This window comes from Carlito syrichta, unplaced genomic scaffold, assembly GCF_000164805.1.
Source record: "Carlito syrichta isolate Samal-C Ts95f unplaced genomic scaffold, Tarsius_syrichta-2.0.1 Scaffold287765, whole genome shotgun sequence".
Lineage (NCBI taxonomy): Eukaryota > Metazoa > Chordata > Mammalia > Primates > Tarsiidae > Carlito > Carlito syrichta.
This window is the reverse complement of record NW_007231861.1, coordinates 296,556-316,788: the sequence shown is the minus strand read 5'-3', so window position 1 is coordinate 316,788 and position 20,233 is coordinate 296,556. Positions and strand designations below refer to the sequence as shown.

General features: G+C 37.1%; 1 protein-coding gene and 1 pseudogene across 1 annotated transcript in view; one reads left to right on the top strand and one right to left on the bottom strand.

Moving 5' to 3' along the window:
• The window catches only part of LOC103255025 (ELKS/Rab6-interacting/CAST family member 1), a gene marked incomplete at its 3' end in the record, with an annotated part of 346,229 nt that overhangs the window by 67,254 nt on the left and 258,742 nt on the right, over positions 1 to 20,233 (bottom strand). The window lies entirely within an intron of this gene.
• LOC103255024 lies at positions 13,580 to 14,228 on the top strand (annotated as a pseudogene).

The window sequence follows — 20,233 nt, the reverse complement described above, 5'->3', positions numbered from 1 at the left end:
CTCTGCGGAGGGCCCCACTGAGACCCACATGCTCTGCCGCTCAGCGCCAACAGCTCTTTCAATACTCCAAAGGTTCACTTGCAACTCTGCATAAACTGCCAGTTTCTCTTGGCTCCACAGACAGCTTCACCTGCAGGGTTTCATTTTTCTGTTTGACACCTTAATGTTGATTTTTCTATACACTACAAAAGAGCCCTCTCCAGTGCTTCTCACACAATTACACAATCACTCTATTGTAACCCAGAAGAGGATTAATGATTGGGTTTTATTTGATTGTAGTTTTGATTAATCCTGACTTTGTTTAATTTGTGACCTTTGCTGGAATCCCAAGGGCTGGGAATTAGAAAATGCACACTGTACCACTGTACTCCGAGCAGTCTGAGCTTGCCAATGTATTTCATGCCTCATTAGCCACAAAAGCTATAAACTTTTAGTCCAAAAACAGCTCCACATTTTTTCAGGGTATGGGTACAAAATTTTGTATGAGCTTTTTATTTTGATTTAAATATAGTAAGCCAATAATTAAGTCTATCTTGGTTACGCCAATGGGGTTCTAATTCCAATTGGCAGGTATCTCAGTAAAATACAAAACCCAAGCAAGTTGTATCACGAAGCAGCTGCCCCGATTTCCCAAGTTTCAGAATTAGTTTTTGTGATGGTAGAAAATCTGATTTTAAAAACTCCCCCCAAATTACAATATTCTTTGGGAATCAAAACCAAATCTATACCCATATATTTAACTTAGTTTGTGTTCAATCTTAAAGACACCACATCATGGACAAGGTGTTAATATTTTTAGTTATTTATTATTTGTGAATTAGGTCTTTATAACAATTTAATAAATAATTTATAATACACACATGCTATATAAAAGCTTTACCCTTTAAAGTTCCCAGAATCAACAAATGATTTATGGGAAACTATAGAAGAAGCCCTTTTATGTGACATTTCAAGTTGGGTAGCTGATTAACTAAAAAAGTTCCTTAAGAATAAAAAAAAATTAGATGTATAAATGTGCACTGCTTTGCTGACTCTTTATGTAGGCAAGGGACAAAGCTCACCATATGATCTGATGACTTAAGTTCTGCATTCTTTTTCAAATCCTTTCTAGTTCTGGTTTTGTGAAAGTAGGGCTAGCTAGTACTTAAAGACATTTGAAGCCAATTTCAATTTAAAATACTTACAGTTAAAAAACATTAGCTCAATTTTCAATAACTGTCTTACTTTACCTAATTCAACAACAGCAATTTTTACTGACATTCTTTTCCCAAGACATTCAGCTTTAGTTTCACAGTAATAGTTTTTATACAAATTATGTCATTGGTTTTATCGAATGGTAAAAAAAATCATTAAAATATCAAAAATAATTGGAATAAACAAGCTTGGGAACAAACATAACTAACTTTTAGGAATAATACAACTCAACGGGTTAACTGAGTCATGCATGTTACAATCTAATAGCTGTGCCAGCATGCACTGGGCATTAATCAGCACGGTTAATAGAAAGAAGGTTAACAGGCAAGTAGGTTAGTAGTTTAAGGGGAGGTTGGCCAAAAAAAAACCTTCTTACATATTTAACAGTGACCAATGGTCAGTTAGCCTAAAAGTGCTCATTAATATCTCAAACTGTTGAGGTGGAAGGATCGTCTAAGCCAGCAGGTCGCGGCTGGGGTGACTGTGAGCATGCCAGTGCACTTCAGCCTAGGCATCAGAGTGAGACTCCAACTCAAAAAACAAAAAACAAAAAAACAAAAACAAAATATCTCCAACTGTGGATTCATACTTCTAGAGATGATATAGCTGATCAGTTTTATAAAGTGAGTGTTAGGACCCATGATTCACTTTATTGTCCTTCTGCAAATTAAATTATACCATCTCTTCTCTCCTTTCCCTCTCCCTACCTTCCAACGTACCAAGTCTAGAAAGTAAATACATAAAGTATTTTACAAGGAACACTAGGAAAGAAAGAAGTCTGAGGATAAATTTGGGAAGTGGCACAATGTTTTAAATCACTGTAGAAAACTTCTGAGTATGGTGTTTACTGGCTAAAATCCAGTGAAGAGATACAGATACACACATTCTATATAAGTGTAATATCTATAATTTGATCTAGTGCAAAAATCCATATAGCACTAGATCATTAGGCAAGTTTCACTTGGAAATATTTTACTGAAGTTTCACTGTAGGTGAAACAGACAAGATCAAAGTGGACAGATTAAAGCAAAAATAAAGATATGAACAAAGAAACTCACAATTTTAATTTCGAAAAGTTACATATTTGCATCTATTTTTAAATGGTTGCCATTGTTCTCCTAATACAACGTAAAAGAAAAACATACCAAATGTTCATGGGTTAGATTTTCTTTGGAAGAAAAAAGATTTGACAGTAAATTATGTATTATTCTTAGAAAACTCCATGCAATTTAATCACTAAAGGAAAGAAAAAAAATTGACTGGAATTTAAAATATATCAATTTAACAGGTCAACAATTATGCACTTGCCTAAAATTAACAGTTAAAAGTTCCTTGAAGTAGAATTGCAAGATCAAAAGTTTTGTGCATTTTTGTAGCTTTCAATAAATATGCCCAGTTGCCCTACTTTACTACTTCAGACTATCTGACTGTGCACAAGAGTATTTGTTTCTTTATATTTTTACTGGCATTGGTATTTATATCCTGTTACTATGTTAGCTTTTAAGAAAGGTATCTTTATTTAAATTTAATTTTCTTTTCTCATAAGTGAGGCTTTATGTTTTCTTATAGTTTTACTGACCATCTGCATATACTGTTTTGTGGGTTGCTTGTTCATTTTCTTTCCCCATAATGTTCTCATTTCATAAATGAAGAAACCAGAGTCCCAGAGAAGTTAAAGAACTTCCTTTAAGGCTCTACAGTGCAATCACTTCATGGAGTTAAAATGTGGAATCCTTTCATCTCTCTAATAAAACAGGTAGTGTGGGAAGTGCTGCTGGAACAGATAAGGAGTGGGTTAGCATGTCAGCAAGGTGCACCCCTCACACCTTCCTGCTCACTACCTATCACAAAAAAGGAGAAAAATTTTTTAGAAAGAATATTTGATATTTTTGAAAAGATACTGAGACAGTCATAGGGAAAAAATCAGAATTTTTTGGCCTTTGCATATATTTTGTTCAAGTTTTTATAATGTTTGATTTACACAGGGGAGGTAATTAGCCTCTTTTCAGTGGTTAGTGCTTTTAAAGGACTGATTCTGGCTTTATAATTCTGTCCAGGCTAAAGAGCCTAGTGAGACAGGCAACATGGAGTTATAACAGGGTTCTAAATACTGAAGTTGTAGCAGACACCCCTAGTTGCCTGTTCAATACTCATTCCATCACCCTTGTTTACTAATGAGATATGGATTCTGCACTGGATAGCCACTGCCTAACCGAAACGTGATTTTCTAGGTTCCCTGGTAGCTGGTGGGGGGAAAGGGGAAGAAAAGGCATGCTTCACAGTTCTGGTTAATAAGAAGAGGAAATCTAGTGGGTGGGTCTTTGATATGGCTACTGTTGCTGAACTAAGAGAGACTTAGTTGGCACACACTTTCCCCCGTGCCTCTTCATAGTCTGGAATATGCATGCAAGGCCTCATGTACAGCCATTTTGCAAGCATGAAGAGAAAAGCCATAGGCTAAGGAGAGTGGAAAAGATAGAGCCCAGACCCATCTGGTACCACGGAGCACTGTACCAGCCCCAAGTTGCCCTAACTCTATTCTTCTTGCTGGATAAGAAAAATAAACCCTTCTTCTACTAATATTTTATGCTTTTACTGTAATAGGAGTACTGTCATTAAAAATGAACAAAAGCAATCATAAGTGATACTGAAGTAACTTGTCAAAAGTCATCACTGAGAAAAATCATTCTAGCATTCATATATCAAACAGATCAGAGCTGAAAGAAATGAAAATTGCAGCAGTAGAAACAGAAAAAGCCTTTAAAAGTAAAGACTTCAAAAACAATCTCAACTTGTGAGTCAACCAACTCATAAATACGGTGGATTATTTAAGCCTAAAAATAATGTAATTAAACAGAGGGAATTATCTTATAAGTGAGGAATCAACCAAAGTGAATATATTAAATGTTTATAACAAAAACAAACTTCTCTGAGAAACAAATACATGTCAGTCACGACATAAGCAAACATATCACCTTCTTTTGGCTTTGGCAACCGTTTTTCTTTCTTTGAGTTGGGGTCTCAATCTGTTACCCAGGCTGGAGTACAGTGGCATGATCATGGCTCACCACAGCTCGACTAGTGGGCTCAGATGATCCTTCAGCTTCAGCCTCCCAAGTAGCTAGGACTACAGGAGTATACCACCACACCTGATTAATTTTTTTTTTTCCTTTTTGTAGATATGAGGCCTTGTTATATCGCCCAGGCTGGTCTCAAACTTCTGGGCTTAAGCAATCCTTCTGCCTTGGGGCTCTCAAAGTGCTGGGATTACAGGCATGAGCCACTGTACCTGCCCACTAGCAACTGTTTTCCTTCAGCATATTTGCAGCCTACGGCTAGAGATCAAGCTCAAGGTATTAAAAGGACAGTCAGCAGTACTAATGTCAGAATCAGATGCAAACTACAAAGGTAAGGAAGTCGTTGGAGAAAAAGGTATACAGTTTTCAAATAATGAAGCTATATGTTGGGTAGCATAAGTAATTTTATGTTGTGAGAATTCTATCATATATAGCCAATGGAAAAGTTTTTATATTACTCAAACTTTATCGAATTTCATGCCATTCAACTGGTGAAAACACTTATTTTGGGCTATATATCTCCAGAGGAAAAAAGAAAATCATGGCTATTTCAATGAAATAGCCAGAAGGATAATTTATAACTCTACATAGGAAAGCAATTGCTCCTTTTTTAGCAAACAAAAGAATGGTGCTTGCAAATTTTATGCCACAGATAGCTACCATTTCCAAGAATGTCTGGTCTAAATAAGTTTAGTCTTGGTTACCTGGAACACAAGAAAAATCATTATCACTTCACCTACATGGAAATAAAGACTGGTGTTTTTCAGATGCTCCCAGGAAAAAGAAAGTTTCCCTTTTATAGGGAAATTATGGATTCAGACCAGAAAAAACAACAGAATTTGGATTAATAAATTACTTTTCTAGAAATAATAAAAATCAAAGGCATCTTGCTATCATAGGCTCATAAGACCTTTTGTACTAATCATCTGAGGCCGGTCTCATACCTCTAACACTATTCCAGTTTGATAAAAGCTAACATTAATCAATTTAATATTATATCAGTAGGGAAAGAGCAGTTGGTGATCAATTTTTCTTGCAAAATAGTGTCTGTTTTAGGGCTCCTGGAAATTCTAGGTTGCTTGAGCCAGTGCAATTAAGTGGCATAAGCAGCATTCAAATCCTTGTGTGTCCGTCCTTAAATTTCGTACCAGAAAGGATACCTAATTGCTAAAAGCTATAAAACGCAAACTTGATTATGGACCTCCAATATCCATATAAAATGTTCCCTTTGTTAGGATGACAATCTTACTCTCCGCATTTCTAGACCTGTTTCTAGCCCCACTCCCTGGGGACTTACTTTATTGGCAGGTACAGGAGACAGAGGTGAGCATGCTTAGTTCAGCCCCTTCTGCTCTCCTCTCTGAAGACCAGGCTGCCTGTGCAGAAGATCCATCCTGTTCTGCTCTCTGGCATGTAGCAAGATGCCTGCAGTTATTCAGCTATGCTAGATTTGTCTACTTCAGGGGTGAAATGCTAGCAAAGCTACTTGGCTGTAAATATAAAGTCATGTTTTCTAATCAGCTTTGTCAGTAATAAAAATAGTATTTTGATCTCCCTCGTCCTGTTTAGCACTCAACTGTTAAGAAGGATAAATAACAGAAAATCACTGGCATGTGATACATAATTCACCTACCCAGGAGCAGAAATTCAGAAAAAAAGTCAGACTTTTTGCCATATGTAGTATCATTTAAAGAATGGCACTGTTGCTTTTCTCTAGTTCCCCAATGTCTTGGCCTCTGATTATTCACTGAGATTCTAGTAATAAATAATGCAGCAGTAATTACCAATCAAGAGCTGTTTTAAGAGTTCTACATATATTGACTTATTTAGAAATTCCTTCAATACTATGTACTATTACTAATCCCCATTTACCAGATGAGGAAACAGTAACTGAGAGGTTAAACTTGCTTATACTCACGTAGGTAGAAAATGGTGAAAGTCATTTAAAAATCAAGTCAGACCCCAGAGTCTGGGCGCTCAACTAGTTTTGTTCAGTTTAATGGGTCTTGAGGAGCACATTAAAAAAGTTTAAAAAAGGTCACAGTGTATATAATAAGAGTTATTGTTTTGCCAAATGGTTATTTTAGTTATGTGTGTATGTGAGAGAATGAGAGAAGTGAAGGGAGTCCAAAATGTTTTTTTATTGGGGGTCAGAGTCAAAACAAATTTGAAAGCCACTGTTTTGAATTAATATGCTATGCTGTCTCCCTGCAAGTATGAAGAATTCATGATTATTCTGTTAACAGACTAGTATACAATTTACCCACTTCTCCTACAGTGGGGCATACTGAAAATTATTCCTAAACTAAGATGCCATCAATATTTATTAGATAATCTAAATCTCTACAATACTACTGCAGTGCCCAAACTATGCACTGTAGCACCCCCAGAAAACTTATAGGGACACTGCAGAATATTTTAAACTTTGAGAGAAGCCCAGTGACCTGTCAGACAAGGTACAAATTATTGACTTGTGGCACTTCACAGCTCAATACAACGTCATACTACACCATTCTTCATGATATTTTGTCTCTGTGAAATTGAGTTTCTGATAGTTGCTGTGGATCTTAGTCTGTTGCGGCTGCTGTAACAAAATATCATAAACTAGGTAGCTTATAAAAAACAAAAATTCATGTTCTTATAGTTCTAGAGGCTAGAAAGGCTAAGACCAAGGCACTGGCAGATTTCATATCTGGTGAGAGCCTACGTTCTGGTTCAAGATGGCATCTTCTTGTTACTTTACTCATACAGTGGAAGGGACAAATGAGTTCATTGGGGTTTCTCTTATAAAAACACTAATCCCATGAATGAAAACTCCACTTTCAAGACACAAGCACTCACAAAAAAACCCACCTCCTAATATCATCACCTTGGGGGTTAGAATTCCAACCTATGAACTTGGGGTGGGGGCACAAATATTGAGACCATAGCACTGTGACCAAAGCACAGCACATTTCTGCACAGTAATCAATATTAAACAAGAGATGAAGCTGGCAGTGTCCAATGTGACTCCAAAGTGTGAAAAACTACAGTACCCAACAAACACACATTCTGTTAGTAACTAACTGTGGTTGTTTAAGAATGAAATTAAAACATTATTTTTTCTTTTAATCTAGTATTACTAATATTTATATTATTATTTTTTGAGGTGATTACAAAATTGGGGTTAGGACACAAATATTGAAATTGTGCAGATCAGCCAAGTGTGGTGCCTCACACCGGTAATCCCAGCACTCTGGGAAGCCAAAGTGGGAGGACTGCTTGAGTCCAGGAGTTTGAGACAAGCCTGGGTAACATAGCTGAGATCTCATCTCTATAAATAATAATTTTTAAAAAATTACCAGGCATGGTGGCACACATCTGTAGTCCCAGCTACCTGAGAGGCTGAGGGGGAAGGCTTGCCTGAGCCCAAGGGATCAAAGTTGCGGTGAGAAGTGATTGTGCCACTGCACTCCAGCCTGGGTGACAGAGTGAGGCTCTGACTAAAATTAATAATAAATAAGTAAATAGTACGGATTAGTAAATAGTAAATTTACTGACTGCTGGAACCAAGAAATGTTGGGAACCTCTGTCCTAACTATAAAGAAATGGACTTCCGGCCGGGCGCAGTGGCTCACGCCTATAATCCCAGCATTTTGGGAGGCTGAGGTGAGAGGACTGCCTGAGCCCACAGGTTCGAGACCAACCTGGACAATTTGGCGAGACCCCATCTCTACAATAAATCAAAAAATTAGCTGGACGTGGTGGCATGTGCCTGTAGTTCCAGCTACTTGGAAGGCTGAGGCGGAAGGATCACCTGAGCCCAGTAGGTCAAGGCTGTAGTGGCTGTGAGTGTGCCACTGCACTTCAGCCTGGGCAACAGAGTGAGACTCTAAATCTTAAAAAAAAAAAAAAAAAAAAGAAAGAAAAGAAAAGAAATGGACTTGTTTTAGGAAAATTATAAGACAAAGCCTACCGTTTAAGTTTGAAAAACTTTCAAGGACTCTTTAATTTTGTGTATGTAGAACATAAATTGTTTTTGTTGTTTATTAAAATGTCCTTATTTTAAAATAATTAAGTATGGGCTCTTTTTTTCTTTATCTCAGGTCTTTATTTCCTGCTAATCTGCTGTAATACTCTGGGACTCAAGAGAAATGTGCCTATGCAGTAATTGTTACTATTCATGCAAAATTTACAGCTAAAGAAGAAACAGAACTTCAACTACAGAAATACTTAACCCAGCAGCCAATGTCTCATGTCTTACCTGTATCCCTGTCAGAGGTAGGACACTGCCCTACCTTAAGAGCAGCAGTCCTATTCATTTATTTTTTTGAGTTGGAGTCTCACTCTGTCGCCCAGACTGGAATGCAATGGTATGCTCCCGGCCACCACTGACTCAACCTGCTGGGCTCTGGCGATCCTTCCGCCTTAGCCTTCCAAGTAGTTGGAACTACAAGGCATGCACCATCAATGCCCGGCTAAGTTTTTGATTTATTGTAGAGATGGGGTCTCACCAAATTTCCCAGGCTGGTCTTGAACCTGTGGGCTCAGGCAATCCTCTCACCTCAGTCTCCCTAAGTGCTGGGATTACAAGCTTGAGTCACAGCACCCAGTTGGCAAGTGATTCTTAACCTTTATTGGATCCAGACTCCTTTGAGAAACTGACAAAAGGTATAAACACAGAACAGTGAATGCTCACATTTAACATGCTCTATGGACTTTTTTTTTTTGAGTTGGAGTCTCACACTGTCGCCCGGACTGGAGTGCAGTGGCATGCTCCTGGCCACTGCAGCCTCAACCCGTGGTGCTCTGGCCATCCTTCCGCCTCAGTCTTCCAAGGAGCAGGAATTACAGGCACGCGCTACCATGCCCAGCTAATTTCTGATTGATTGTAGAGACGAGGTCTCGCCAAGTTGGCTGAGCTGGTCTTGAACCCATGGGCTCAGGCAATCCACTAGCCTTGGTCTCCCAAAGTGCTGGGATTACAGGCTGAGCCACTGAGCCTGGCAACACTTCTATTTTTAAAGTAATGAAATAACGTCTTATACATGCACAATGACCATTCACACAAATGTGACCTTGGGGATTTATTTCCTGATATTCTGAGCCATGTTGTCAGTATTCAAATGGGATTTACAATGAATCAAAGCTACTACTGTTCACACTACATTACATCTACAATAGAGTGCAACGAGATACCATAATATTTTCATTTGGTACTTTTTAAAGCTTATAGTTCAGTTCGGTTCTAGTCAATGAAATACACGGTAGTTTCTAAGTTGAAAACCTCTATTTATAATACTGCTTTAAAAAGATGAGACGGAGGAGGAATACCACAGATGACATGAATCCTCTGACCTAAAAAGTAAGTTAAAAATACTGAATTTTAAATAAAAAATCTTGGGCAGGAAAAAGGAGTCAGCAACTTACCTCAACAGTACTGGTGACTAAGGGTGTGCTCTGGTATTAGTTTAAAATAAAAACCAAACACAGCTCTGGACCCTTCTTATGCTTTGAAAGGGAAAACAAACATATAATTATTAACAGGTTGCAACAGGGATGTATCCAAAGCTAAAAGCTTAGTAGGAAAGGAAGAAGCAGCTACAGCAAAGAGACTCCTTCAAACTAACTGTATGAACTCACTTCACTCAAAATTCAACATGCAACTTCCACTCAGTCTCAACTACTAAGAAGCAATAACCACTTTACCCAAAATGATTACAGGGCCTGTGGACTCATTATTCCACATAACACCGCAAAGTGGGGGGCAGGGAGTTGAAAAGAAAGAAGAACATAAGAACGTATCTGTTGACTCAGCCCAGGGTCAAACCACAAAGTCCTTATTCCATGCAACACTTATTAAACATTAAATAAATATTCCTTTATTTACTGATACAAAATTAAGTGACCTGATTAGCTATTTCCAGGGGGAAAAAACCACAAAAAACAACGTATCTTTCTCTTTAATACAATCAATCCACAGAACTTGATAATAGCTGAGATTTGCGGAAATAGGTATCTTCTTAGTGGCAAGAGAGCTCGGACAGGAATGAGCACTGGCATGTTGTAAAGGGCCTCTTGCTTCAGGCCCAACAGTACTTCCCCAGTGGTGGCCGGGAAGAAGAGGGCATTGGGCTACAGTGTTCCTGTATGAAACTTCCCAACTACAACCATGCCAAAATAGTTCTACTGTTGTCATGTGATATACATAGAAGGTTATATCTACTGGGCAATTATCTGGGTATTTCAAACAGATGGAATAACAGTAAATAAGTAATTAGCATACTCTTCATTAGAACTGACCTGCTGGAGCATGTATATCTGTTCTTGTCAAAAAATGTTCTGATCAGGCCCTTTTCTACATCTGGAAATTACTGACAGCTTCATATTATCATTTAATAATGATATTATTTCATCACAATAAGGCTTCATCTCTAACAAGCAGAACTGCAGGATCCACTTAAAAATATAACAATTTAATCCATCTTCTGGTGTCTTAGAACTGAAACATTGAGGGGGTTTAGCTATATTAAACCTGTCAATAAAACTAAAGTATAACAAGTAAAATATCAGACCCAGAAATAACAAGAAATGTCTTCCAGCACAATTTTACACGAAGAGAAGGAAATACACAAGCATGGCTGACAACCTTATATCTCCAGAAAATTAGCAGCCAAAAGAAGTTTGCTCGTCCACAGTTTCTACTTCAGTCTTAACGGGTTGAGCAATCACCACATGGAACAAGCCCCTTTATTACCACCTGGTCTACTTCCCAGCAGTAAGTTCCACTCCCAGGCTTGTCATGGCTCATTTAAATAGTACAGTATGCTCCCTCTGCAAGTCTGCTCCTAGAGCTTAGAGAGTTTAAGATATAATGAGATACGGAGGTGTTTATCATGAGGCAGAATGGAACTCTGGGCCAAGCAACAGAAGCTGGATATCATAGCAGGCTGGGAACAGAAGATTTTTTTTTTCTTTAAAGTATACTGGAAAAATAAACAATTCCATAAGATACAACGTAAAGTTTGGGTAAAGACAGAAGTTTTAAGCAGAAGTAGCTCTTACAGAAACTCAGAGAACAAAATAAGATTTTAGAAATAGAAATGAAGAGTGGGAAGTATATCTTTCATCATTGCCTTCTGCTGCCTTTCCACATAAAGTTGTGGTTTACAAGAGTTGTAACTTACCCTATCCCATAAGCAATGGCAAAAATTTTGCAAAAGATACTCTGTCTAAAAAGTGGCAATCAAATCCACGAGAAGGATTTTGAAGACTTCAAGAAGGAAAAGTATGTATATAAAAGTAATGGCCGACAAAAATTAGGAGAGGAGAGGAGGGAAAAAACTAAGACTAAAATGAATTTAGTTTTAATTGGAACTTATACTTCTGATAAATATTGAGAATTCACCAAACATAAAAGGACCCTACCCTCTTGCTCCAAACTAATAGAAGTAGTGCATAAAAAGAAAATAGCAATAATTAGGTATCAAGCATTAGCTAAACCAAAAGTGCCAATAATGAACTCAGAACACTGATGAGTTTAAGAGGAAATTGCTGGTGGTAGTGATGGGGGAGTAGGATAGGTTTAAAAAAATGGGTTATAAGCCTTATAGCAAAGGACTAGGGAGGAGACCTAGGATTCAGGCTCAGGGGGAGATGGAACTCACTTCACTGTATAAAGTCAAAAGAAAGTCACAAAGATTGGTTCCCTCTATAAAAATAGAGACCTTTAGAAGACTCCACCTATAGCCCAATGAAGCAGCAAAGACTCTAGGTTATGGGTGGAAAAACAAATCACTCATGAGAAATCACTGGTACATGAGAGACACACAGAATCCCAAGCACAGAAATTAATATAAAAACTAGTCCAGAAACAGTGAGTGTATTGGGTCCCCACAGAAACAAACTCAAAGCTGATCTGAAGGAAAAGGACTCCCAAGGAAAGTAATTCCACAGAAAAGCTCATAATCCAAGATTACTAACCATATGGGAAAACAAGTCCCCATGAAAGAAAGTTAAGACCAACAACAAACAGGAGACTTCACATTGTAAAAACTAGAAATAAAAATTGTGCTAAAGGACATTTAAATGTGTAAAACAGAAGTTCTAACAGAATGCAAGTACCAGACTCTCCAGATGAACCACTATCCTTTTTCCCTCCCAAAACAGTTGCTGATGCCCAAGGCAAACTGAAAGACTGTAACTAGGAGACAATTTTAAAAGACTCTACTGATTGCTTAACCAACATCCATACTCTTAGTTTTTTCCTTCCAGTTTTTTTCCATGCATCTACTCTTCCACAGTGTGCCTCAAAGATAAAGACTCTTATCTCTAGACCACAGAGGTAGACTAGGCTAAGACAAAAAAGGTGATTCCCCTTCCTTTCCCGATGACTTGGCATGGGACTCAGCTTGGCCAAACAGAAGTTTAGATGAAGTCCACTGTTAGAGGAGGCTGGAGATCAGGACTTCTAAGAAAGATTTCCTCATACCTAAGAAAGAGATCTAGGAACACCTGGCAAGGATGGCATCATCCTGACACCAGCCTGAGAACCAAATCGACATATAGTCTAATGTCAGTACACCTGGTCAGTGGATAATTTGAAACAGTTCTATGGAAGCTGTATGTATATACCTCCTGTGCTTCCCTTTTACAGACTATGTTTTCTCACCACAATACAATAATACTGTGAAACCAACAATGAATACCTCTCCACTCCCTCCCAATTTTGTGAAATGAAAACACCACACCCTAGATAATACATAGGTTAAAAAGAAAAGCTCAAAAATCAAAAGACTTTTTATAATATGTAAGGAAAAAAATCTCTGTATGGGAAATCTGGGATATAGTTAATGGAATTCTTAGGGAAAAATTTATAACCTTCTATTATAACAGAAAATACTCCATTCAAGTAAGCTAGAAAAAAAAAAATCACAGTAAATTGCAAAACAAACAAACAAACAAACAAACAAAAAAAGAAAACAAGAGAAAATGATATAACTGAAGCCTATGGAGTAAAAATAAATACAAAATAGAGTCAAAAAAATCTAAATCTAGAACCTTAAAAAGAAATATAACATAGACAAACCTTCAGCAACACTGAACAAGAAAAAAACACAAAAGTCACAAAATTTAGGAATAAAAACTGGGCATAAATATAGTACAGATTTTAAAAAGCACTTACCAATCAGAAATAATGGGATTGGACTGTTTGGCAAATGAGTAAGAAAGTTCTATGGTGCTGCCTGTCATACCTGATTGTAGGAAGTGGTAGTTCTCTCCTTCCCTTCCACAGATAGGAGAGTTAGCTAGCCACCCAAGAAAACCCCATGAAAGAGACTGATATCAAGAGACTACTGTATGCCCATCTTTTCTGCATATTTTCAATTATCCTAAGTGTCTCCATTCCATCACTCTCCTTGGAGAACTTCTCAATGTTGGAAACATACTTGACATGGTTGTATATGTTCTGGTTTCATAATTGCTGTCAATCTAGTATTATATTTAGTAGTGAAACCAAATGCAACATCTAAAAGAAGTTCATTATCATACAAGACTTTTGAAATGCTGTGTCTACTTCCCTATGCCTTGTTTTTCCTTTCATGTAATTTTTGTTCAATATGGAACATCACTAATAGAGTTGGTGTTGGAAAAATTTTTATTTGCAGTTATTTTGTCTACTTTTACAACTGTACCTTGTTTATGTTTGTTAGGGCCAAACCTCAAAGAATGGCTAAGAGTTTTTGGTAGAAATGGAGTCACATCCATTTGGGAGAACAGTCTCCAGATCACTATAATTTCTAGTTGTATAGAAGCATGGCTTGGACCATTTCCTATTTCACTGGATTGGGAAAGACCATGGCAGGTCTGGCCCATCTCCTGTATACTTGGAGTGACCTTTGGCAATGGGGCTGGCCTTGTTATTCACCACTCTGGATATACTGGAATAGAAAGCAACATACATACAAGAACAACTAATAGGAGCAAAGGGAAAAGATTTCTTTGTGCAGATTCCTTAAGAGCTGTGCAGAAATGTATATGGTCAAAGCCAAGCAGTTCCATTTGCAGAACTGTTTTTTATATAGTTACAACATGATGTGATTGTAGCTTTTTAAACTACGAAACCCCTGAAAGATTGCACCTTCTAGTTGAAATAAAGTATGTATAATAGAAACAAAAAAGAAAATTCTACCGTAGTGAGTCACTGAAAGGTTGGCGTTTTTGGTTGCAGCTCATGCTACTCTAATAAAGCAAATAGAGGTACAACAGGGTATACAACAGTAATTTTTTTTTTTTTTGAGACAAGAGTCTCACTCCATTACCCAGGCTGGAGTGCAGTGGAGCTCATGGCCACCCCAGCATCGACCTGCTGAGCTCCAGCGATCCTTCAGCCTCAGCCTTCCAAGTAGTCGGAACTACAAACGCATGCTACCAGACACAGCTAAGTTTTTTATTTATTGTAGAGACGAGGTTTCACCATGTTGCCCAGGCTGGTCTTGAACCCGTGGGCTCAGGCAATCCTCTCGCCTCTGCTGCCCAAAGTTCTGGGATTACAGGCATGAGACCGTGCCTGGCCTACAGCAAAAATTTAAAAACAGCCTTTCTACATACCAGCAATAAAAAATTAGAAACTTAACAGAAAAATATCATTCATGACAGCAGTAAATGAGGTAGCTAGGAATAAATCTAGTAATATAGATGTGAAAGAAATTTACTGAAAAACTACATTAGTGAAAGTCACAAATGAGAACTGAAATGAGTAGATAAATAGGTCACATTAGTGGATAACAAGACTCAATGTTAAAAAAAAATACCAAATTTTGCCTACATTAGTCTATAAAAATCATCACAAATTCTTAGAAAACTCTCAAAAAATTTTTTTTAAAGGGAACTTGACAGGGTCATTATAAAATCCATATAAAAGAGTAAATGTTCCAGCGTTTCTGATAAAGAATACTGAGAAGAGGTTTGTTTTACTATATACCAGAATTAAAAATAAATAAAACAGTAATAAACTAGCACAGCAATAACAAACAGGTGAATGAAAAAGTGTACAGGACCAAGAAACAGACTCGAGCACTTATAGGCCATTATTATAGCACAAGGGTAGTACTATATAACCGGCTTTCCAAAAGGAAAAACTAAAACAGAAAACTCTCCTCAGGCCAAACTTTTCAGATATATTAAAAACTTCCATGTGACAACAAAACTTCAGTATATTTACAAACAACTCTATTTAAATATAGTCTCATCTATTCTACCTCATACTATACTATACATACACATATATACATATAGTATACAAACTATACTGCCTCAGTCATACTACCCTAAACGTGCCCAATCTCACCTGATCTCAAAAGCTAAGCGGGATCAGGCCTGGTTAGTACTCAGACAGGAGACTGCCTGGGAATACTAGGTACCACAGGCTTTAAAAACAAAGAAATGAACACTACATGTTCTCACTCATAAGTGAACCCTGATCACTGGTCTCACTAGCCCAAGGTTGGGCAGACGCTGGACACTGCTGGGGGCAGGGAGGGAGGCAAGTAGTAACACAATGGGTACCAGGTCTACTATCTAGGGCCAGTTAGAAGTTCAAACTTCATCTGCATGCAACCTACTTATGTAGTAAATTCTCACTTGTACCCCACAACCCTAAAATATGAAAAGATACACACGAACACAGGATGCCAAGTTATACACATCTTAAGAAAGGAAAAAACTGTATTAAAATTGTAATAGTCAGGTGGGTTGGCATATGCCTATAATTCCAGAACTCTGGGAGACAGAGGCAATTGGATTGCCTGAACCCACAAGTTCAAGAGCAGCCTGGGCAACTTGGCAAGGCCTTGTCTCTACTTCAACTCAAAAAAAAAAATTGTAATACTCAATATATACCGATAACAAATCACACTTGGTAGATGATTGCACTTGGCAAATTCTACTGTCCTGTTTGCTGCGTGGTGATGCTAGCATTCATTTTATTAATGCCATCTTTGTTTTTCTGAGTTGGAGTCTCACTGTGTCACCCAGGCTGGAGGGCAGTGGCACACTCAAGGTCACCCCAGAGTTGACCTGCTGGGCTCTGGCGATCCTTCCACTTCAGTCTTCCAAGTAACCAGAACTACAGGCACACACTTTCACACCAGGCTAATTTTTGATTTATTGTAGAGACAAGGTTGCCAAGTTGCCTGGGCTGCTTTCGAACCCACAGGCTCAGGCAATCCACTTGCCTCAGCTCCCAAAGTGCTGGGATTACAGGCTGAGCCACCGAGCCCGACCAATGCTAACTTTTGAGTTAATGTGTATGCATTTTTTTGGCACCTCCAGTATACATATTTATATATAGAGTCTCCTCCAGGATGTGATATCAAAAGATGCGCCCCACTCACATTGTCTGCTTATGTTTATATTTATCCACAGAACCCTATAATATAATGCTCTATGATATAATGCTTTTTCATAAAACACCATGTATGTGTTAGCCTGTGAGTTCTGTGAAGGCAGGAAACACACCATCTCAATGAATATTTTATCCATAGTCCCTAGTAGTTCTGCAGTCCAGAAACAAAGCATCAGTAGTTTAAAACGCTTAAGACCCAGAATGAAACCAAACAAAACACAGAGGTAAGTGACAGGGAGACTAGTGTCGACTGACAAGATTTAGGCAGGTTTCTTTGCAGGCAGTGTTATTTGATGCAAGCTGTGAGGAAAGGGAGGAACCCTAAAAGGCAAAGTTAGGTGAAAAGCATTAAAGACAAAAGAACAGTTTTCAGCAAAAGCCTGATATGGAGAAAACAGGAAAGTTTGAGTAGTTAGATATTTCTGGAGAATGAGGATAAGAAGTATAAAGGGAAACAAAGCCAGAAATGTATGTAGGGACAAAATTGTGGAGAGTTGAGGGAAACACGGAGCTTCCAAAGGTTGCTAAACAATGAAGTTTAAGTTCCTAATCAAAGTATAAAGCTTCTGATTGCCATTGAGCAACTTGATAGAAAACAATGTGCTATACATACACCTGTATATTACAAAGGGCATCACAGTTCTTTTATCCAGTTCATATTCAGTTCAGTGATATGGATTATACTACCTACTCCCAAAGATGAAAAAAGAAAATATAGTAAAAGCAAATGAAATTAGTAACATGAGACATTATTACATTTTATGTTATAGCAAACCACAGTACAAAATGACTAATATCTGCCTTTTCAAAAAATATGGTGACAATGAATAGAGATCTTGATTATTTTTATAAAAGTTAATTAGTAATATCCATACACATATCTAAATCAATTATACTTTTCTCAGAAGAGAGAACTATTCATTTTCACTGTCTCTCATTCTCTTTACAATTTGAACTCCCAACTCCAAGTGTTGACCACTGGATAAAAGCAATTTGGCAACTTCGAGGATTACAAATATTTTATAAATGAGCTAAGAAAATATACATATAAGAGAAAATATGAATAGAGAAGACAGTAAGGTAAAAAACATGAAATAAAAGAAAAAAAGGTATGCAGGGTAGAAGTAGCCAAAGACAAAGCAGTATCAAAGAGGCTACAAAATATTCGTGCATACACTGAGCTAGAAAGAGAACACCAAACACAAGTCAGAGCCCTAAGTAGGTAGGTGTATTCTTGCAGGTTCTCTCCAGAGGTGACACTGCCACCAGGGAAACTCAAGGTTGAAACTTAGTTTCAAGGTCAAGAATGTTTGCCATCCTGCTAACTAGTAACTACCTTGCTCTAAAAAGTAATAGTATTTATAACCAGAAAAATACATGGTCATAAACATAGTGAGAGGAAATAACTTTACTCTGTGTTGAAAATTATACCAGTGCCCATAGGGTATATTCTAAAAATGTCATCCTGTAAAACAAAGGGAAAAGAAGAGAAAGAACGAATCCTGTCATAATTGCTTTCACATGCATGGCAGCGTTAGCCTCTGCTGAAGTGAGGTTCATCTGTTTTCCCTCTGAAAATGGTTTATGTGTAAAATTGATAGGTATATCACAAATATTTTCCATAGCAACTGTTCCTACCAAAAAGGCATCTTTTACTTAATTTCACAGAATCTTAAACTAGAGAGAAGAGATGAACTCTGGGTCTAAACAATGTTCGATCTGTCTTGAAAATCAAACGTGCAGAAAAGACAAACAGTATAAAGGTGTTTTTTGTTTGTTTTTATTTTTTAAACAAACAGTTTGGCTACATAACCTCTTAGAATACTTAGACTTTCACTCTGAAAATAAAATAATTCAACCTAATTAAAAAATCATTTACTGAGTACCAATTATGTGTTAGGCATTATGCTTGTTTCTGGGGATTTAAGAAGAGCAAAAATTCTGAATGACAAACCTTTGGAAACAGATAATAACAGTTTGCATATAAATGATTATAATACAATGAGGTAAATCCCATGTGACCACAAATAAAACAGAAATTTGGGCAACCTCCTCGGGTCTCCTCCTGCTGTGGGAGCTTTTCTGTCTTCTCAATAAATCCTGATTTCTCACTTTAAAAGTCAACAAAACAAAACAAAAACCCAGAAATTTTACTATCACTGTGAAGTTTTATACAAAATACTTTTCACATAAGTATTTTTTGTCTTTATTATTTATATTCATTTTCTTAATGGTATAGTTTGAAGATCAGCTTTAAATTCTGAGTGAGTACAACTTGCCAATTTTTTTATGGTTAGTATATAAAGTATACTAAGAAATTTCTGCTTACCCCTAAAGTTTCCTGTTATCTTCAAGATTATAGTTTTACTTCATGTGCTTAGAACTATGATTAATTTTGAATTAATTTTTATATATAGTATGAGGTGTTTATCTTGTTTTTACCCCCAAAACATACAATTGTATCTATACCATTTGATGAAAAGATAATTGTTTCTCTCTTAAATTACACTGGTGCCTTTAACTGTATCTACGTGGGTCTCTTATTGTACTCTTCATTCTGTTCCATTAGTCTGCATGTCTACCTCATGCCGATACCACACTGTTTTGATTACTGTAATTTCACAGCAAGACTTCAAATTATGTAGTGTAATTAGTCTTACAATTCTGTTCTTTTTCAAAACTGGTTTACTCATAGATTCACTGCAAAATCTAAAATAAAATATAAAATCCGATTGGCAATATCTACAAAAAGCCTCCTGTGATTTTTACTCGGATTGTACTGCAAATATAAACCAATTTGAGGGAAATGGGTATCTTAAAGTTTGACAATACAAATCATAGATGAGATTTGACTTCATTTATTTGCTTATTTATTTATTTAGAGACAATGTCTCTCTATGTTGCACAGGCTGGAGTATGGTGGCTATTCACAGGCAAGATTACAGTGAGCTACAGCCTCTTACTCTTGGGCTCAAGTGATCTCCCTGCCTCAGTTTCCCAACTAGCTGGGACCATAGTGTCTGTCAGTATATTTAGGTGCTCTTTAACTTCTCTCAGTAACATTTTGTAGTTTTCCATGTAGAGACCTTGTACAACTTTTGTTGAATTTAAGTATTTTATGCATTTTGAAATTATTGTAAATAAGATTTTCTAAAATTTCAGTTTCCATTTGTTTGTTGCTATTATATGAAAATACAATAGGTTTTTATATAAAGGCATGCCCCATCTTAGTGTTCTTCACAGATACTATTTTTTTTTTTTTGCAAATTAAAGGTGTGTGGTAACTCCACATTGAGCAAGTTCGTCAGCGCCATTTTTTCCAACAGCTTGTACTCACTTCATGTTTCTCTGACACAGTGTGTTAATTCCTGCAATATTTCCAACATCCCCAAAATTACCAGCCTTTGGGTCAAGCAAGTCATTTTGACTTTCAAATCTTATTATTTAAGAAATACATTTGTAAGACAATATCTGCCATAGATAGTGATTCCTCTGATGGATCTAGGCAAAGAATATTGAAAACCTTCTGAAAAAGATTCACCATTCAAGATGCCATGAAGAACGTTTTTAACTCATG